This window comes from Hermetia illucens, chromosome 2, assembly GCF_905115235.1.
Source record: "Hermetia illucens chromosome 2, iHerIll2.2.curated.20191125, whole genome shotgun sequence".
Lineage (NCBI taxonomy): Eukaryota > Metazoa > Arthropoda > Insecta > Diptera > Stratiomyidae > Hermetia > Hermetia illucens.
Window position 1 is genome coordinate 169,414,441 of NC_051850.1, and position 16,472 is coordinate 169,430,912.

The window sequence follows — 16,472 nt, forward strand, 5'->3', positions numbered from 1 at the left end:
GTTCTGTCAACACGTGCTTGGTTGCCTCTTCGCGAGTCAGGCTCGGGAATGTGGCTCTTTCTTTAAGCAGATTCCTGGATCCGCAACGGAATCTTAAAAACAAACAATGTCGGGATATCATGCAAAACTAACGGAAAATAAAACTTGAATTTGGAAATCAAGAAGAAAAACAAAAAAATAACAGCTTGAGTGCGAGTGTGGAGCCATACAACTCCTGACCCAAGTGCCACGAGCGAGAGGGATGATCCATGGCGGACTGTATCTTCAATATGTGTTTCTCCTGCCTCAGATATACATGAGGCGCGGCCTTTGGGGTATCCACCTTATCTTGGCGTTCCTAGGCCGTTATATTGGATGATGCCTCTTTAATTATTGTGAGTCTTTCGAGTTAGAGACAAGGAGGGGAAGAAGAAATCTTCAAATCAGAAATTTTCGCAGTGATTCAAAGAATCACGCGGAAGCAACAAAATATTCAATTGAAAAAAAAATAACAAAAAAGTAAAAATAAAGAAAGGATATAAAAATATAACAAATCATAAAACAAAAAGAAAAATAAGATGAGAATTTAATAAAAATGTCAGAGTAGAAAATGATGTAAAGAAATAAAACACAAAAAATACCCCACTACTTTCAGAGCCCTCAAAGGGTTGGTTTACCAGCTCAACTTCCCAATGTCTCTCTAATTTTTTTTTTTCTCGATTTTTTTCATAAATTGTATGGCAAAAACTTGAATTTGCAAGCATTTTCCTTTAGCTAGAAACAAGCGTTGAGAATGTCTCTAATAATATGCAGCATAAGCAGGCGTAAATGAAAGCAAAGGATTTTAGTGTTTTAGCGAAAGTTAATTTGGAAGGAGTGCATTAGAGAAGCTAAAAGGGAAATAAGAAAAATGCCGCATATTGGCAAACTCATTTTCTCGTCAGTCCGGCATCGGACAAGTCGATGCTAATGAACGGCTTGTTTATGTTGATCGGTGAGGTAGGCCGACCGCACGGAAAGTTTTCGTGATTTGTTACCCTGATTAGGTTTGACGTAGTCATCTTGGAGCCAACAGGAATACTGTGCGATAGCGTCTAGGTCGTGCGGATATGTTCCGTTGAATGAAGGGGGTACCGTCCCTCATGAGCTTCACACACCAGAGGGGCATATCATGGTGCCATGGTATATGGCACAATCAGATCATTCATTCATTCCTCACCTTCATCTTTATGCACTCTTATACTATCCCATCAACCTCCGTTACGTTATAAAAGGCATTCAGCTTGGGAATTCGGCGTGCACTTGATACTCTTTGTAGACACCCTTCAAGGAAATGACCAATCTAATCATACTTGAGAAAGGTGTCACGCATTCGCTTAAGGATACGTGCAAATTTTGATAATCCAAAAGCACCCCCCACCCATATTCCCGAGCCTAGTTAGCACAAAGGCGTGCAAACGTTTCGAAAAGGTACTTCTTCAGCAGAACTGAAGTTAGGTGCTGACGCACTTACGAGGTCAGATTCGCAACTTTTCGTAACTTTTAAGGATAGTTCTGCACTGCATGATGGTGGTCAACCTAGAGGGCCATCGTCTAGATCATTTTATATACAGGGGCCGGCAGCATAACTTCCTTTTTTCAAAACTGAATAAAGACTATTGTATGCATCGGAAAATATTTATTTATTTTTTATAATGTAGGTACATGTCTAAAGTTTTTATTTACATTGTTTTGAAGATCAAATCTGTTAGGTGACGTCCCCCATTCTCCATACATTGCGTAAACCGATTTCTGGCGTTTGTCATGACTCTTGTTAGCATAGCAGGTGTTACGTTGGCAATTTCTTCTTGGATATTGGTCTTCAAATCTTGTAGGGTTCTTGGACGGTTCACATAAACACGGGATTTCAAAAACCCCATAGAAAAAAATCACAAGGGGACAGATCGGAAGAGCGTGCCGGCCATTCCAAATCGCCTCTAATTGAGATAAGGCGCTCTGGAAAGTGTTCCCTCAAAACAGCCGTCGATGCTCTTGAAGTGTGTGCGGTTGCACCGTCTTGTTGGAACCAAGTGTCCCCCAAATCCAAATTTTCTAGCCGTGGGAAAAAAAATTCTGTAGAATGTTTACGTACCGGTCCGAATTCACTGTCACCGTAACCTCATTTTCCTCAAAAAACCAGGGACCAATAATTCCAGCTGAGGAAATTGCACACCACACTGTGACTTTGGGTGAATGCAAAGGCTTTTGATGCAATTCTCGAGGGTTGGTTTCAGCCCAGTAGCGCATGTTTTGTTTGTTAACCGACCCACACAAATGAAAATGGGCTTCATCACTAAAAAAACAATTGCACCCTCGGGAACGACATCAAGAAGAAGCTCACACGCGTTCATCCGAGAATTGAAGTCACATTCTGAAAGTTCGTGCACTATCGCCATCTTATAGGGATGAAAATGAAGATCATCACGAAGAATTCTTCTCACAGAACGAGCGGATAGTCCAAGGGCAGATGCGTGTTTGCGCGCAGAACGCCGTGGCGATTGCAACATTGACGCTCTCAATGCTTCAATGTTCTCAGGTGATGTAACGGGCCAAGGGACTCCCGTTCTTCCTTTTGTCGCACTTGCAGTTTGTCTGAATGTAGTGAGCCATGTAACAATTGATTTGCGGTCTGGGACGGGAGCCAACGGGGCTAAATTAAAGCGATTCCGAAATGCACGCTGTGTTGCAATAACCGAACATCCGCTTGAAAAGTAAACCTTAAAGGCAAAGGCACGCTCTGCACTGTTCCAACGCATGATGCCGACTGAACCGTGTCGGGACAAAAGTTTACAGTATCACCTCTTGAACCAGACCACTAGCGCTCTGCAATGACATCAACTAACTGAGTGGCGCGCATTTTAAAAAAGGAAGTTATGCTGCCGCACCCTGTATATCCCTCGCCCCCTTCCGTGACTTGAGTCTCATTAGTAGTTACTCAATGTTTATTTTTGACTGTTCCTACACTGGGGTCGTCAATCACTCAATTCAAGCCTTGAAAACCTCACAATGTAGAAATTCATAAGGACGTTGACAAATTTTGCTGATCATCAGTCACTTTTTGTTTGGCTGGAAGTTTGGGAGTAATTCACAATACTCTACTATCTCAAGCTTTTTTGTTTGGCAATATTCAGTATATATTCGTATCTTATGAATGTTGCCTATCGATTAATTTAATTAATTGGATTGTCATTATCCCAAACGGTTTCCCCGAAGATTTTCAAGTATATATGTACGGAGAACAGCAGCTTCTACAAAAACTTAAGTATGTTTATACCGACCCCAAAAGTTGTTCCCATTAATTCGTTCCAAATTTAAGGTGCTTCTAGTAAGCCAGTAGACGGGCACACATCACTACATTCCAAGGTAGCACATAATACGTGGTTTCCCCAGAAAACACAAAAGCTTTCATCTGGAACGCGGTAAAAATCCGTGACTCACATCACGTTTATCGTTTCCAGAGCAACACTACTTTTTGCGTCCAAATCGCTTATCATTAAACCTGTTTTCTTTGATATTTATGACGATTGCAAACAAACTTTTTCTGATAAGAAACGTGAATAGGAAAATCACAGTCTTGACCGATATTTATTGCATACTGCACCCATCGGTAAATTTTTAGTGAATGCCAGTGATTTGGAATAATAAAAGTACTTTGTTGATGGGCTCAACCCCTATTTGCTCTGAGATAATCACTAGAAGGAGGTAGCGTGTGTTCTGATTTAATATTCAATATAGATATAATAAATGTCTTACTAGATAACGCTTTTTATTCGGGTTGAGATTACCTTAAATCGGCAGAGAGCTTGAGCCATTTATTACTGTCATAAAATACCTCCAATAACTCGTCTCCTGGGTGAACACCTAGACATACGTCGGACGACTTAGAACCAAAGTTGCACAGGAGTTTGTACAGACGCTTGTTCATGCATTATGTATCCAGCTTGCTCTATATCCTAAAAAGGATAATGTATTCTCTGTAAATTCAACATTTCGAATCTAATCTTTTAAATTTCTGATGCAGCCTGTTGCTGTGAATTACAGATAAAATTTGTTTGAGCCGCAAATTTGCAGCGAATATTTTATTATGTTGGGGACGACTGAGGACTCCAACCAATTTAAGTTTTAATTGATTATGGCTCTGTTGGTATCACTCAGTTGGGACCTCGGTGTAATTGCTCTTTATTTGATTAACCTGGTCCTGCTTGTAACATCAGACAGTGATCTACATATAATTGCTAGACAAAACCATTAGCTGAGCAGGGGGACGAAAAATGACTGGGATATTCTAGTCTCTATGAGCAGAATGGGGTAATTCTACATATAATGGCCTTGCTGTTGTATATGCGGAAATTTCTTCTTGAAATCAGAGGGTCCTTCAACTATACATCTTTCTACACCAGTCTGCTATTAATACAAATTTTATGAAATTATGTGTGCTTAAAAATCAGTTTCCAAACATCCTATAATTAGGCTGACATTTGTAGAGAAAGGACCTGTCTACAAATTAATATTATTAATAAAAAGAATTCGTCGTCGTCGTTATGGAAAAAGCTAAGTATGACCAGGCTGTTTTTCGAAAATTGGAGAGTGGAAACTTCTTGGGATTGAGGAAAAACCCGCTGCCCGAATCTATCAAAAGGATCGATCGAGCGTTGAAGGAAGCTAGTGTGGTATTCCCGAATATTGGGCGACTCCGAATGCCTAATCCTGCGCTTCCAAGAATTAGATCATCATCATCATCATCAACGGCGCAACAACCGGTATCCGGTCTAGGCCTGCCTTAATAAGGAACTCCAGACATCCCGGTTTCAAGCCGAGGTCCACCAATTCGATATCCCTAAAAGCTGTCTGGCGTCCTGACCTACGCTATCGCTCCATCTTAGGCAGGGTCTGCCTCGTCTTCTTTTTCTACCATAGATATTGCCCTTATAGACTTTCCGGGTGGGATCACCCTCATCCATACGGATTAAGTGAACCGCCCACCGCAATCTACTGAGCCAGATTTTATCCACAACCGTAGGGTTATGGTATCGCTCATAGATTTCGTCATTGTGTAGGCTACGGAATGGTCGATCCTCATCTAGGGGGCCAAAAATTCTTCGGAGGATTCTTCTCTCGAACGCGGCAAAGAGTTCGCAATTTTTCTTGCTAAGAACCCAAGCCTCCGAGGAATACATGAGGATTGGCAAGATCATTGTCTTGTACAGTAAGAACTTTGACCGTATGGTGAGACGTTTCGAGCGGAAAAGTTTTTGGAAGCTGAAATAGGCTCTGTTGGCTGACAACAACCGTGCACGGGTTTCATAATCGCAGCTGTTATCGGTTGTGATTTTGGACCCTAGATAGGAGAAATTGTCAACGGTCTCAAAGTTGTATTCTCCTATCTTTATTCTTCCCGTTTGACCAGTGCGGTTTGATGTTGTTGATTGGTTGGTTTTCGGTGGTGACATTGCCACCATATATTTTGTCTTGCCTTGATGGATGTGCAGCCCAAGATCTCGCGCCGCCTGCTCGATCTGGATGAAGGCAGTTTGTATGTCTCGGGTGGTTCTTCCCATGATGTCGATATCGTCAACATAGTAGTTGGGAGGACTTGAAGAGGATCGTACCTCTTGCACCACGGATCACTTTCTCGAGGGCCAGATTAAAGAGGACACATGATAGGGCATCCCCTTCTCTTAGACCGTTGTTGATCTCGAATGGTCTTGAGAGTGATCCTGCTGCTTTTATCTGGTATCGCACATTGATCAGGGTGAGCCCAGTCAGTCTTATAAGTTTCGTCTTGATACCGAATTCTCTCATGACCATGTACAGTTTTACCCTGGCTATGCTATCGTAGGCGGCTTTAAAGTCGATGAATGGATGGTGCAACTATTGTCCATATTCCAACAGTTTTTTCATCGCTTGCTGCACAGAGAAAATATGGTCTGTTGCTGATTTGCCTGGAGTGAAGCCTCTTTGGTATGGGCCAATGATGTTTTGGGCGTATGGGGCTATCCGGCCTAGCAAGATAGCGGAGAATATCTTATAGATGGTACTCAGGAACGTGATACCTCTATAAATGCTGCACTGTGTGATATCTCCCTTTTTATGTATGAGACAGATAATGCCTCGTTGCCGATCGTCAGGCATTGATTCGCTGTCCCATACCTTGAGCGCAAGTTGATGAACCACTTGGTGTAACTGGTCGCCTCCATGGTTAACCAATTCGGCTGTAATTCCATCGGCTCCTGGCGACTTATGATTTTTTAGCCAATGAATTGCACGGACTGTTTCTCCTAAACTTGGTGGTAGCAGTATTTGTCCGTCGTTTTCAGTTGGCGGGACCTCCAACTCGCCGATGTTCTGGTTGTTCAGTAACTCATCAAAGTACTCAACCCATCGCTCCAATATGCCCATTCTGTTGGAAATCATATTTCCCTCTTTGTCTCGGCAGGATGAGCATCGAGGTGTATAAGGCTTCATCCTGCTAACTTGTTGGTAACACTTGCGCTTTCTGTGCCTGGGACCTATACTACCTTTTGACCACCAGATTTAGATGTCAACCGAAAATCCACAAGGAAGGGGATGAGATGCGAGAAATCATCGTGGACTCGAATTCACCGACGTATAACATAACCAAGTGGTTGATTAATGAGTGCCAGATCCTTGGGACGACGAATAGTTAGTACTCAGTTGCTAACTTCCATGGATTAGTACAGAAGCTGCAACGCATTGCGAGAATGGGTGATGACGAGTTGATGGTGTCGTTCGATGTGGAGGCATTGTTTTCCAACACGCAAGTGAAAGAGTCAATTTTCGAACTCGAGACATGGCTGACCCAGTTTGCATCTGGTCCGGAATGGAGAAGAAAAGTTCGTATCTATGCAAACCTTGCCAGGCTCTGCATGAACGAAAACTATTTTACATTTCGGGACAGATTCTATAAAACTATTATACTTCGGGAGTAGCGGGGAACCCCCTCTCGTCGTTACTCACTGAAAGGTTCATGTCATCAATCGAAGAAGAAATTGAATCGAGGGGAATAATGCCTAAAGTATGGTTTAGGTATGTAGTCGATGTATTTGCGATTGTTAGAAGAGACGATATAGACATAGTCATCTCCTCTATAAACAAGATTCATCATAAAATCGAGTTTACACTAGAGGTAGAAAAGGATGGGGCTCTACACTTCCTGGATCTAAATATTGTCAACTCTAACGGGCAGCTTAAGTTCGAGATATACCGTAAGCCTACAGCAACGCAGAGAACGATACCAGCAACTTCACACCAGATCACTGATCACATACCCTCTTTCAGAATACGGTTTCAATAAGCAGAAGGAGGTAACCACTAGACGAATAAGTATCACATATTCCTATCTATTTAACAACGTCAGGAATTGGCTAAAAAAGTACCAACTGGAAGTCGTAGGTTCGAGTCGATCGACCACCTTGCGGAATTTACTGGAAAGCGTCAAGGATCCTTTGGCAACGGATCGAATTTTATTATCAAAAAGACCAGGGCCGAGAGAGTCCAAGTCAAATGTAACAAAATAGCAGATTACAAGAAAGCACGGGAGGTCCTCGAGCGAGCGAAGTCTCCTCACTTCACCTACACTCAAAAGGAAGGGAAGGTGCAAACCTTCCTTCTGAAAGGCTTGGATGCGGAGGAAGAGCCCGATGAGGTGCTCAAAATGCTCCGGAAGACAGGAACTGAGGTCAAGTTCCTATTAATGTTACGCTTTAGTACGAAGGGATCCATTTTGGGAAAACAGCGATTTGATCTGCATTAGGTCGCTTAATTACCAGGCCATTCGTTTTGAGCGCCTGCTGAGGGGCGAAAGGGTCGAAGTTGTCAACGTTATAGTCACTCGGCAGTAAACTGTCAAATGACCTTGCGATGTGTAAAGTGTGGCAAAGGCCATACCGCAGCCGAATGTTCGCTGACTGAAGCAGAGAACAAGAAAAAACCGTCTGCGTCAATTGCGGAATCGGAGGGCATCCGTCTTCATACCGTGGATGTCCTGCATACTGCAATGTTAAGGTCACAAGGCAGCAGGCGTCAAGATCGGCCCAAAGGGCGATGGTGTCAGCGGCGTTGAACGGTACCGTCTCTTCGGCACCAATCGTCGCGGGGATCCCGTTTGCAGAAGTAGTTCGACAAGGGGGAGATAAGAAGCCTCAACAAGATGCAAGTGGCGGGATGAACACCGGATCATCGTGACTAATGTGAATTCCATCGTAGGAATCCATCGAAGAGCGGAGCTCCTTGATTTCGCTGCCAGGCAATAGCCTGACATTGTCTTGATTTCAGAAACTCACCTCAGTCCGAGGCATTCGATAACATTCAAGGATTTTGAATTAGTGAGGAACGATAAACGAAATTGTGATGGGCGAGGTGGTACCGGAATACTTGTGGGTCGTCATTATCTTTTCAGGCATATTAATAGGCCTTAATTTGAAACCTTTGAATGTTTGGAAGTCTCTCGCATTCTGTTTTCACTGTGTAGAGGAGGGAATTCATACATTCTGTCAGTTTATGCAATGGGAAACAATCGAGCCAAGTTCAAGGAGGAATTCCATTCTCTGTTTACGATACTCGAACTGAACAGGCTGCATAAGTATTATATTATAGCCGACGATTTGAATGCTAAGCATACCTCGTGGCTAAACGTCACAAACAATCCCAGAGGGGTATTCCTCAAATCTTGGGTAGAGCAATACCAGATAGAGTATAAATGTGAATTAAATGCGTCAGAGTCCAACCTGGCCCAGGGCAAATTCCTATCTGGATTTCTGCCTTGCTGACGCGCGCCTGAACTTTAATTTTAAGAAACCTCAACGGAAACTACAGACTCTTCCTTACGATAGCGACCATAACGCTATTCTTATTGAAGTTCTGTTTGATGGACGAAGAGTTCGCCTTCTGTCGATGGACAGTGGCGTCCACAGGCTGAACTTTAAACAAACAGATTGGAAGAAATTCCAAGAGAGGCTTATTCAGGGATATTGAGAGGAATGCTCACCTCTTGATGGGAAAAACGATAGTATAATTGCGCCAGGTGACAGGAACTTGAGCAACGAGGAAACGCTTCAGTATCTTTCCAAGCTGGAAAACTTGACGCTGGATGCAATTGAACAAGTCGTCCCTAAGATTAAACCTGGCAATAATATGGAGGGATATGAAACTGCAGCCATAAAACGGCTGAAAAAAGTGAAAAGCTTTCTGCTAACTCGCGTCAAGAAAATCCTTTATGAAAACTTGCTCGGCCCTGAATTTCAATACCACCAAAAACTCCTTGGGCCGCACTCTCGATGTCTTCCTTTCCAACCTCCCCGAGCGCCACCTCTCTTTATTTCCTTGCACATCCCCGTATGTCAAAACTGACACTCACGACCCCGCGCCAAAACCAAGCATAAATCCACTAAGTTCAACTTCCGCAAGGCCAATTTCGACGGTCTGAACTCAGCTTTAGCTGAAAATATTTTTTTGAGAATTGTGGGGTCCTAAGTTCGCAACAACTTAATGCTGGACCGGACCAAATGGGGAGCAACTTACTCCCTCTCTTTGGTCCACGGAGTCTTCGTTTAGGGCTTAGCACCCAAACTTTGAAAAAATGTCAGGCAATGACGGCTTTACGGTTTTTTATTAGGGCAGAGGTGAGGCAGCGTCTGACGTTTTGCCTCTGCCCTAGTAAGAAACCGTAAAGCCATCATCGCCTGACATTTTTTCAACTTTAGTGTCTTTCAACTGGGTACATATTGGGTTGGGGAAAAAGAAACGTCGTATTTTGTCTATAGATTGCGACACTTAAACATATCTTGTGTTGAACTTATCGCATCGGGTCATACGATACGGCGATTTGAAGACTACAATCTGTGCTAGTCTCTCTTTGACAGTGTTGTAATCTTACGCTTCAGTCTCAAGTTATAACGCGTCAAAGATGGAGTCCCCCAAAGAAGAAATTCGTCATATTTTACGTTTTTACTACCTGAGAGGTAAAAATGGAACGAAGGCGGCCGAAAAAATTTGTGAAGTTTATGGGCCCGATATTGTAACGATTCGCATAGCACAGCGTTGGTTCGATCGATTTCTTTCTGGCGTAGTGGATATCGAAGAACACCCCGTACTGGTGGGCTAATCGTCTTAGAAACTGATAAAATCGTCGAAATCATCCAAGTAGATCGGCATGTGAGCATTTGCTCGATTGGCCAGGAACTGGGTATAGACCATAAAACCGTTTGGAACCATTTGCAGAAGATTGGATTCCAAAAAAAAGCTGGATGTTTGGATGAGTTGACAAAAAAAATCTCTTCGACCGAATCAACACCTGCCATGTATTGCTGAAACGGAACGCATTCGACCCATTTTTTAAGCGGATGATGACTGGTGATGAAAAGCGGATCACGTACGACAACCTTAAGTGAAAAAGATCGGGGTCGAAGCGTGGTGAGTCGGCCCAAATCATCGCCAAGTCAGGATTGACGGCCAGGAAGGTTTTGCTGTGTGTTTGGTGGGACTGGAAGGGAATCATCCGCTATGAGCTGCTCAACTATGGCCAGACCCTCAATTGGGTCCTCTACTGTGAGCAACTCGACCGTTTGAAGCAAGCGATTGACAAGAAGCGGTCCTCGTTGGTCAATAGGAATGGTGTTGTCTTCTACCAGGACAACGCTCAGCCTCACACATCTTTGATGAAGCTACGGGAGCTCGGATGGGATGTCCTATCGCACCCACCGTATACTCCGGACCTGGCACCAAGTGATTACCATCTTTTCCGGTCCATGCAAAACGCTCTTGGTGCTACTAAGTTGGTCTCAAAAGAGGCTTGCGAAAACTGGCTGTCTGAGTTTTTTGCAAATAAGGAGGGAGGCTATATAAGGGGGGATAATGAAGTTGCGAACAAAACGGCGCATATTTGTCTTAAATCGGATAATTCTAAGTATGTTAAATGGAGCGTTAAATTTCGATCACAAATACGACGACAGTGTCGGTGGGGTAGCTAAAATTAAAAAAATAATTCAGTTGCAGGTATTTGATTGGTTATTCACGGAGCGAATTTAGCCCCCAACTGTTAAGCAAAAGCAGACATTTTTTGCTCCTCAACCTGGATAATATCTGTGAAAAGTTGTCTTTTCTAGACGAGGGCAGCCAAAGGTGGTCTGGCCGCAATTGCAGCAGTGTGGCGTCTCCGCCGTGGGTGTTGGGCATTCCCCGCCAACATGTGATTTTGTGCGCTTCACGCACCTGTGCACAATGGAACAATTGAGGGCGATGTGCTCGAAATTCTGGCAGTTGTGGCACTGAATTTCTTGAATTGCCTTGACTTTCTTAATCGAAATCTTTTAGTGAAGTATATACTTCACTTTATACACTTCACTGAGCCCTTGGCAGCGCTCGAATGTTGCCACGAACAGTCCCCATTGTGACGGGAGCGGGAGCGCCGGGTTTTGGCTGTGCAGAAGCTTGCCTGCGGGTATTCCTCGTTGAGCTCCCGCAATATGTCCGCTGGATCTGTCTCCCTGTGGAGACTGTGATTAATTAAGGACTTAGTTCTCAAGTTCGGTGGGGTGCAGGTGGTGGCGTGTAGCCCTTTATCTCTTATGAGAGGGAATCTTGCTGCGTGCTCTTCAACCGTCTCGGCGAAAATGAGGGTCTTATCAGCCCTCGTGGTTTTCAGGGTTGCTTTCAACCCTTTCTCTTTTAATATTTTCAAAAATTGTGCTACATTCAGCTTGTGGGATGAGGATTGTGGGTTAGTTGGAGGGGCACTCACATTACTTGCAACTAACCTAGGTCTATTGCTGGATTTTTTTTGCGCTGAATAAAGTTGAAGGAGTCTCCTTCCTCCTCTTGGATGAGGACTTTCAGCACATGTCGCTATCTTCTTGAGGCTGCTGCTATCGTTGTTGATTCGGTTGCTGTTGCTGTTGGCTCTGCTTTTGCTGTTGATCCTGCTGCTGCCGTTGATGTTGCCGCTGCCCGGCCATGTTAGCTGCTTGTAGAACTGCTGCTGAAGCTGGGTGATGAGTGCCAGTTGGCACTCCAATTGTTAGGCCATGTCGGTCTTTTGCTGCTCTAATTCCGCGATTCTGACAAGGAGGCTCGACCCGCCCTCCATCTGTTCTGTAGGGCCGGTGGCTCCCTCCTCCTCCGATGATATTTCCTCAGGAGGTATCAACTTCGCTCTCTTGGCGGACATCCTGTCCTGGATTGCTTACTTTGTAATACCAAAGGAAATTTGATCAGACAACAGTGTCGTTCTCATAAGGAAATGTATCATTGATCTTTGTAGTAGACTAGGAATAGAAAGAATTCGAATCAGTTTCAGGTATCCACAATCTAATGGAACAGTGGAAAGACCGCATGCAAGGGCGAAGGAGTACTTACGCAGGCTAATCAACGAAACCGATCTACCGCCAAAAGAGATACTGGACATGGCAGGAGTTTGTTTCAACCAATGCGTAAGCTAAGGCACTTTGACCAGGTCAAAGACACTATCGAAAGGAACCTTTCTACACTATTCTACTACTAATATAAATTTTATGAAATTATTTGTGCTTAAAAATCATTTTCCAAACATCCTATAATTAACAATTTCGCACATTGGTTACATCCATCCGCTCGTAAGCCGATAAAAGCTTCTATTAATTTATTGACAATTGGATTCCCTCAGCATTTAACAAACACTAATGCGCATTTAATAATGATGTTGTGAAGCTCTTTTCCGTGGAAATGGTTACAAAATGTACTAATGAAGTGTACTCTAGTTTACTGAGCAATAATTGAGTGATTATAGGATTATATTTGGTTTTGTGGATTTTAGGAGAACGAATTGAATGAGTTTGGATGCAGCGTTTTCGGTTCATGAGTTTTAAATCAAATGTTTAAACTTCCTGTGATATTGGATAGCCTTCTCTTCTAACCACTGGGGGGTTGGTTTAAGTACTACTTAGTAAAATATGAACTGTAATCAATTGGAATTGGATTTATATGATCACCGATTCAATTTTATTAATAGGGATTCTGCAATGGATATCCATAGCCACAGGTATGAATTTGTGAATACTGTTCTGGTTTCAGTGGATTAACCAAGGAAATAATTTTGAACGGTTGTCCATGGTCAGGACACGATTCGGGAGACCAACTGCCTGAACAACATTCGTTCATCATTTGTTACATGGCCTTCTACCTCTTCTTCGGACCCTGTAGCTTTTCCACGGATGGTTCCACTTCTAGTCCTTCCACTCACCCTTTTCTTTTGTATCACAGGGATCCATTCTAGGACCTCTTCTATTTTTATTCTTTATTAACGACCACCCCTCTATCCTGACTTGTCCTTGCTTGTTAAATGCCGATGACCTCAAGCTGTTTTCCTCTATTTCGTCCTCAATGAATTCCGCTTCCCTGCAGGCAAATCTCGATGCTTTGGTCCATTGGTGCACAGTTAATAAGTTGGCTGTTAATGTAAGCAAATGCCACTAGATGCATTACTGGCTTAAAACCTCTCGCACCCCTTTCTTCTACTCTCTTGATGGTTGCTCTCTGTTCGATCTGAACTCTATCCTCGACCTGTACTACAGCACAGGAGGCGCTGATCAGGACAGACCTAGAGCATCTATCCTCGCGAGGAAGAGTCTACACGCTTTTCTGTGTCTGGACCTGAGTTCCAGGGACATAGTCATGGTCAAGCTGCAGCAGGCGGGGGCAGAGAACGTGTATATTTCCTCGGCGTATATGGCTCACGACCGATCAGCTCCGCCAGAAGAAGTACAATATCTGACGAACACGATAGCAATAAAGAAGGCTAAACTGTTGATAGGTTGCGACGCAATACAAGGAATCCGCTTTGGGGCAACTCAGAAATCAAAAAGAGAGGTGAGTCATTCTTTGGTTTTAGTATTTCTTCAAATCTATCGGTGTGTAACAGGGGCAGTACACCAACCTTTCATTTCCCCAGCACGGAGAACTCTGACGGTTGGGAGGAGGTCCTTGATATCACCCTAATAATCGACAATGGGATTCTTAGGGTGGAAAAGTGGAGAGTGTCTGACAGCAGATCCTTCTTGGATCATAGTCAGATATTTTTCAGTCTATATCTCGCCGCAAAGGTCTTCAAACCCTTCAGAAACCCCAGAAGGATCGGCTGGAGAAAATTTGGTCAAGTAATTAGGAACAAACTCCCCGGTGCCCAAATTGAATTGGATTCAAAGGCTGAGGCTCTGGAAAAGGCATTCGATATCGCCTTTAAAGACTCGTGCCCTATTAAATACAGCAAGAAAACACTGCCACCGTGGTGGAATGAAGATCTCTCCAGCCTCAGGAAGCTGACTAGGGAAATTTTCAACATCTGTTACAGCCATTAATATTGGCAGCCATATAAGGACTGCCTAAGGGGTACAAGTTGGATAGGTATTGATTGGACTGTTGTCAAAACATCGAAAGCACCAGCAAATCCGTGAGGCTCAACAAGATTCTGTCCAAGAAACATAAGAGCCCACCCTTTCTTAAAAAGTCGGAAGGCCCCTGGATGGAATCTTCTGGTGAAACTTTGGAGCTGCTGGTTCAAACGCGCTTTCCCGCCAGCGAGGAGGACTGTGAATAAGAAACTTGCTTGAATTGTTTGCGGCCACCCCAGCTATGCAAGACAATCAAGTCGGTAATAGCTGAGGATAAGATCGGCTGGGCTCAGATGGCATAATGCCAGTCACGCTGCAGAAGCAGCAAGAAAGGGTTGTGCCGTGACTTGTTGAGATTTACTGGAGTTGCATCTCTTTAGGATACGTACCACAATCCTGGAGAAGCGCACAAGTGGTTTTCATACAGAAGCCGAGCAGGCGGGGTCATGAGCACCCGAATGACTTTCGACTAATCACCCCTTCCGTGCTGAAGATCCTAGACTGCGTCCCGGGCATCCACTTAAGGATGACTATGGAGAGAACGCTCCCAGTAAGCCTACCTCAAAGGAAAACTTATGGAAACCGCTCAAGGTAATTGGCATGGTTGAGCCGTAACTGCAGTAAAAGCAGTATACGCTAGGTACCTTCTTGGATATAGAGGGAGCTTTCAACAACGTAGTACAAGTACAAGTACCATCAAGGAAGTAGTACAAGCACTATCAAGGAAGCCTTGAACAGTATTGGATTGGATGAGCATCTTACTCATTTTATTATATTCATACTAAGTACCAAGATAATCCAGCCGGATCTGGGAGGCAACCACTTGACTAGAACTATGAACAGAGGCACGCCCTAGGGTGACGTCATCTCTCCGGTGCTCTGGTTAATAGTAATGGACGGAATTTTATGAATATTGGGCAGCAGCGGGGTGAAGGTAGTGGTGTATGCCGACGAATTGGTGATGTTATTTTCAGGGATGTTTCCGTCCATTATGAGCGACATCCTGTGAGAAGCGTTGCGAAAGGTATACCTGTGGGCTGCAAGATACGGACTCGGAATAAATCCAACCAAAACTTAAATGATGCTATTCACCACCAAGACAAAGATACCTGAATTCCACCTACCACGGCTGAATGAACAAAAATTGGTTCTTTCCTCCATTGTAAAGCATCTGGGTGCCTGTATGCGCCTATATGGCCTTCTATGCCTGGATGGTTCTCTGGATGTACACCGCTGTAGTGCGTCCAATCCTAACGTACTGCTTTATTGTATGGTGGCAGGCTTGGAGAAAAAATACAATAAGATAACGCCTAATAGGATTCAAAGAACTAAACTCCTGCATCTCCTCCCTTTAGAACTCCACATTCAATACGTTGCAGCGTGCAGTGCCGTCAGACTACGTGAGTCCAGATGCTGGGCAGGAAAGTCCTACGGCCACAGTAACATCCTAGAGGAAGTATTATACTTCTGGAAATCTGCTCCATCCCCACGGGCTATGCCACAAGCAAACTGAACTTCACGAGAAACTTTGCTGTGGACTTTCCAACCAGGGCAAAGTGGAAGACCCGCACCTAAAAACGGGACAAAATGTACCAACTGGTCCTCCAGGTTGAGCGTTGGGTAGGGCTGACAACCCTACATGGAAAACCGAAGTTACGAAGCCACAATAGGAGCCTTGAACAGGATGGATTTCAAAACGACGTACCCGGCACGAAAACGGATAAACGATTTGTCCATTTTCTCATGGAACGTGCGCTCCTTGTACAGACCAAATGCTGCTGAGCAGCTAGCCGATACCCTGTCCCATTATAAAGCTGATATAACAGCGTTGCAAGAGATGTGATGGACAGGAACCGGTTTCCTGGAGAAGAGTCACTACACCATATATTATAGTGGCCATCCAGTAAACCATTGCTCGGAGTCGGTTTTTCAGTTAGCCAAAAAATGAAACCTACTGTTATCGGCTTTGAAAATATAAGCGAACGGCTATGCACTCTGCATTTGCGAGGCAAGTTTAAAAATATTAGCCTCATAAACGTTCACGTCCCTACAGAGGAGTCGAAGAAGGATATC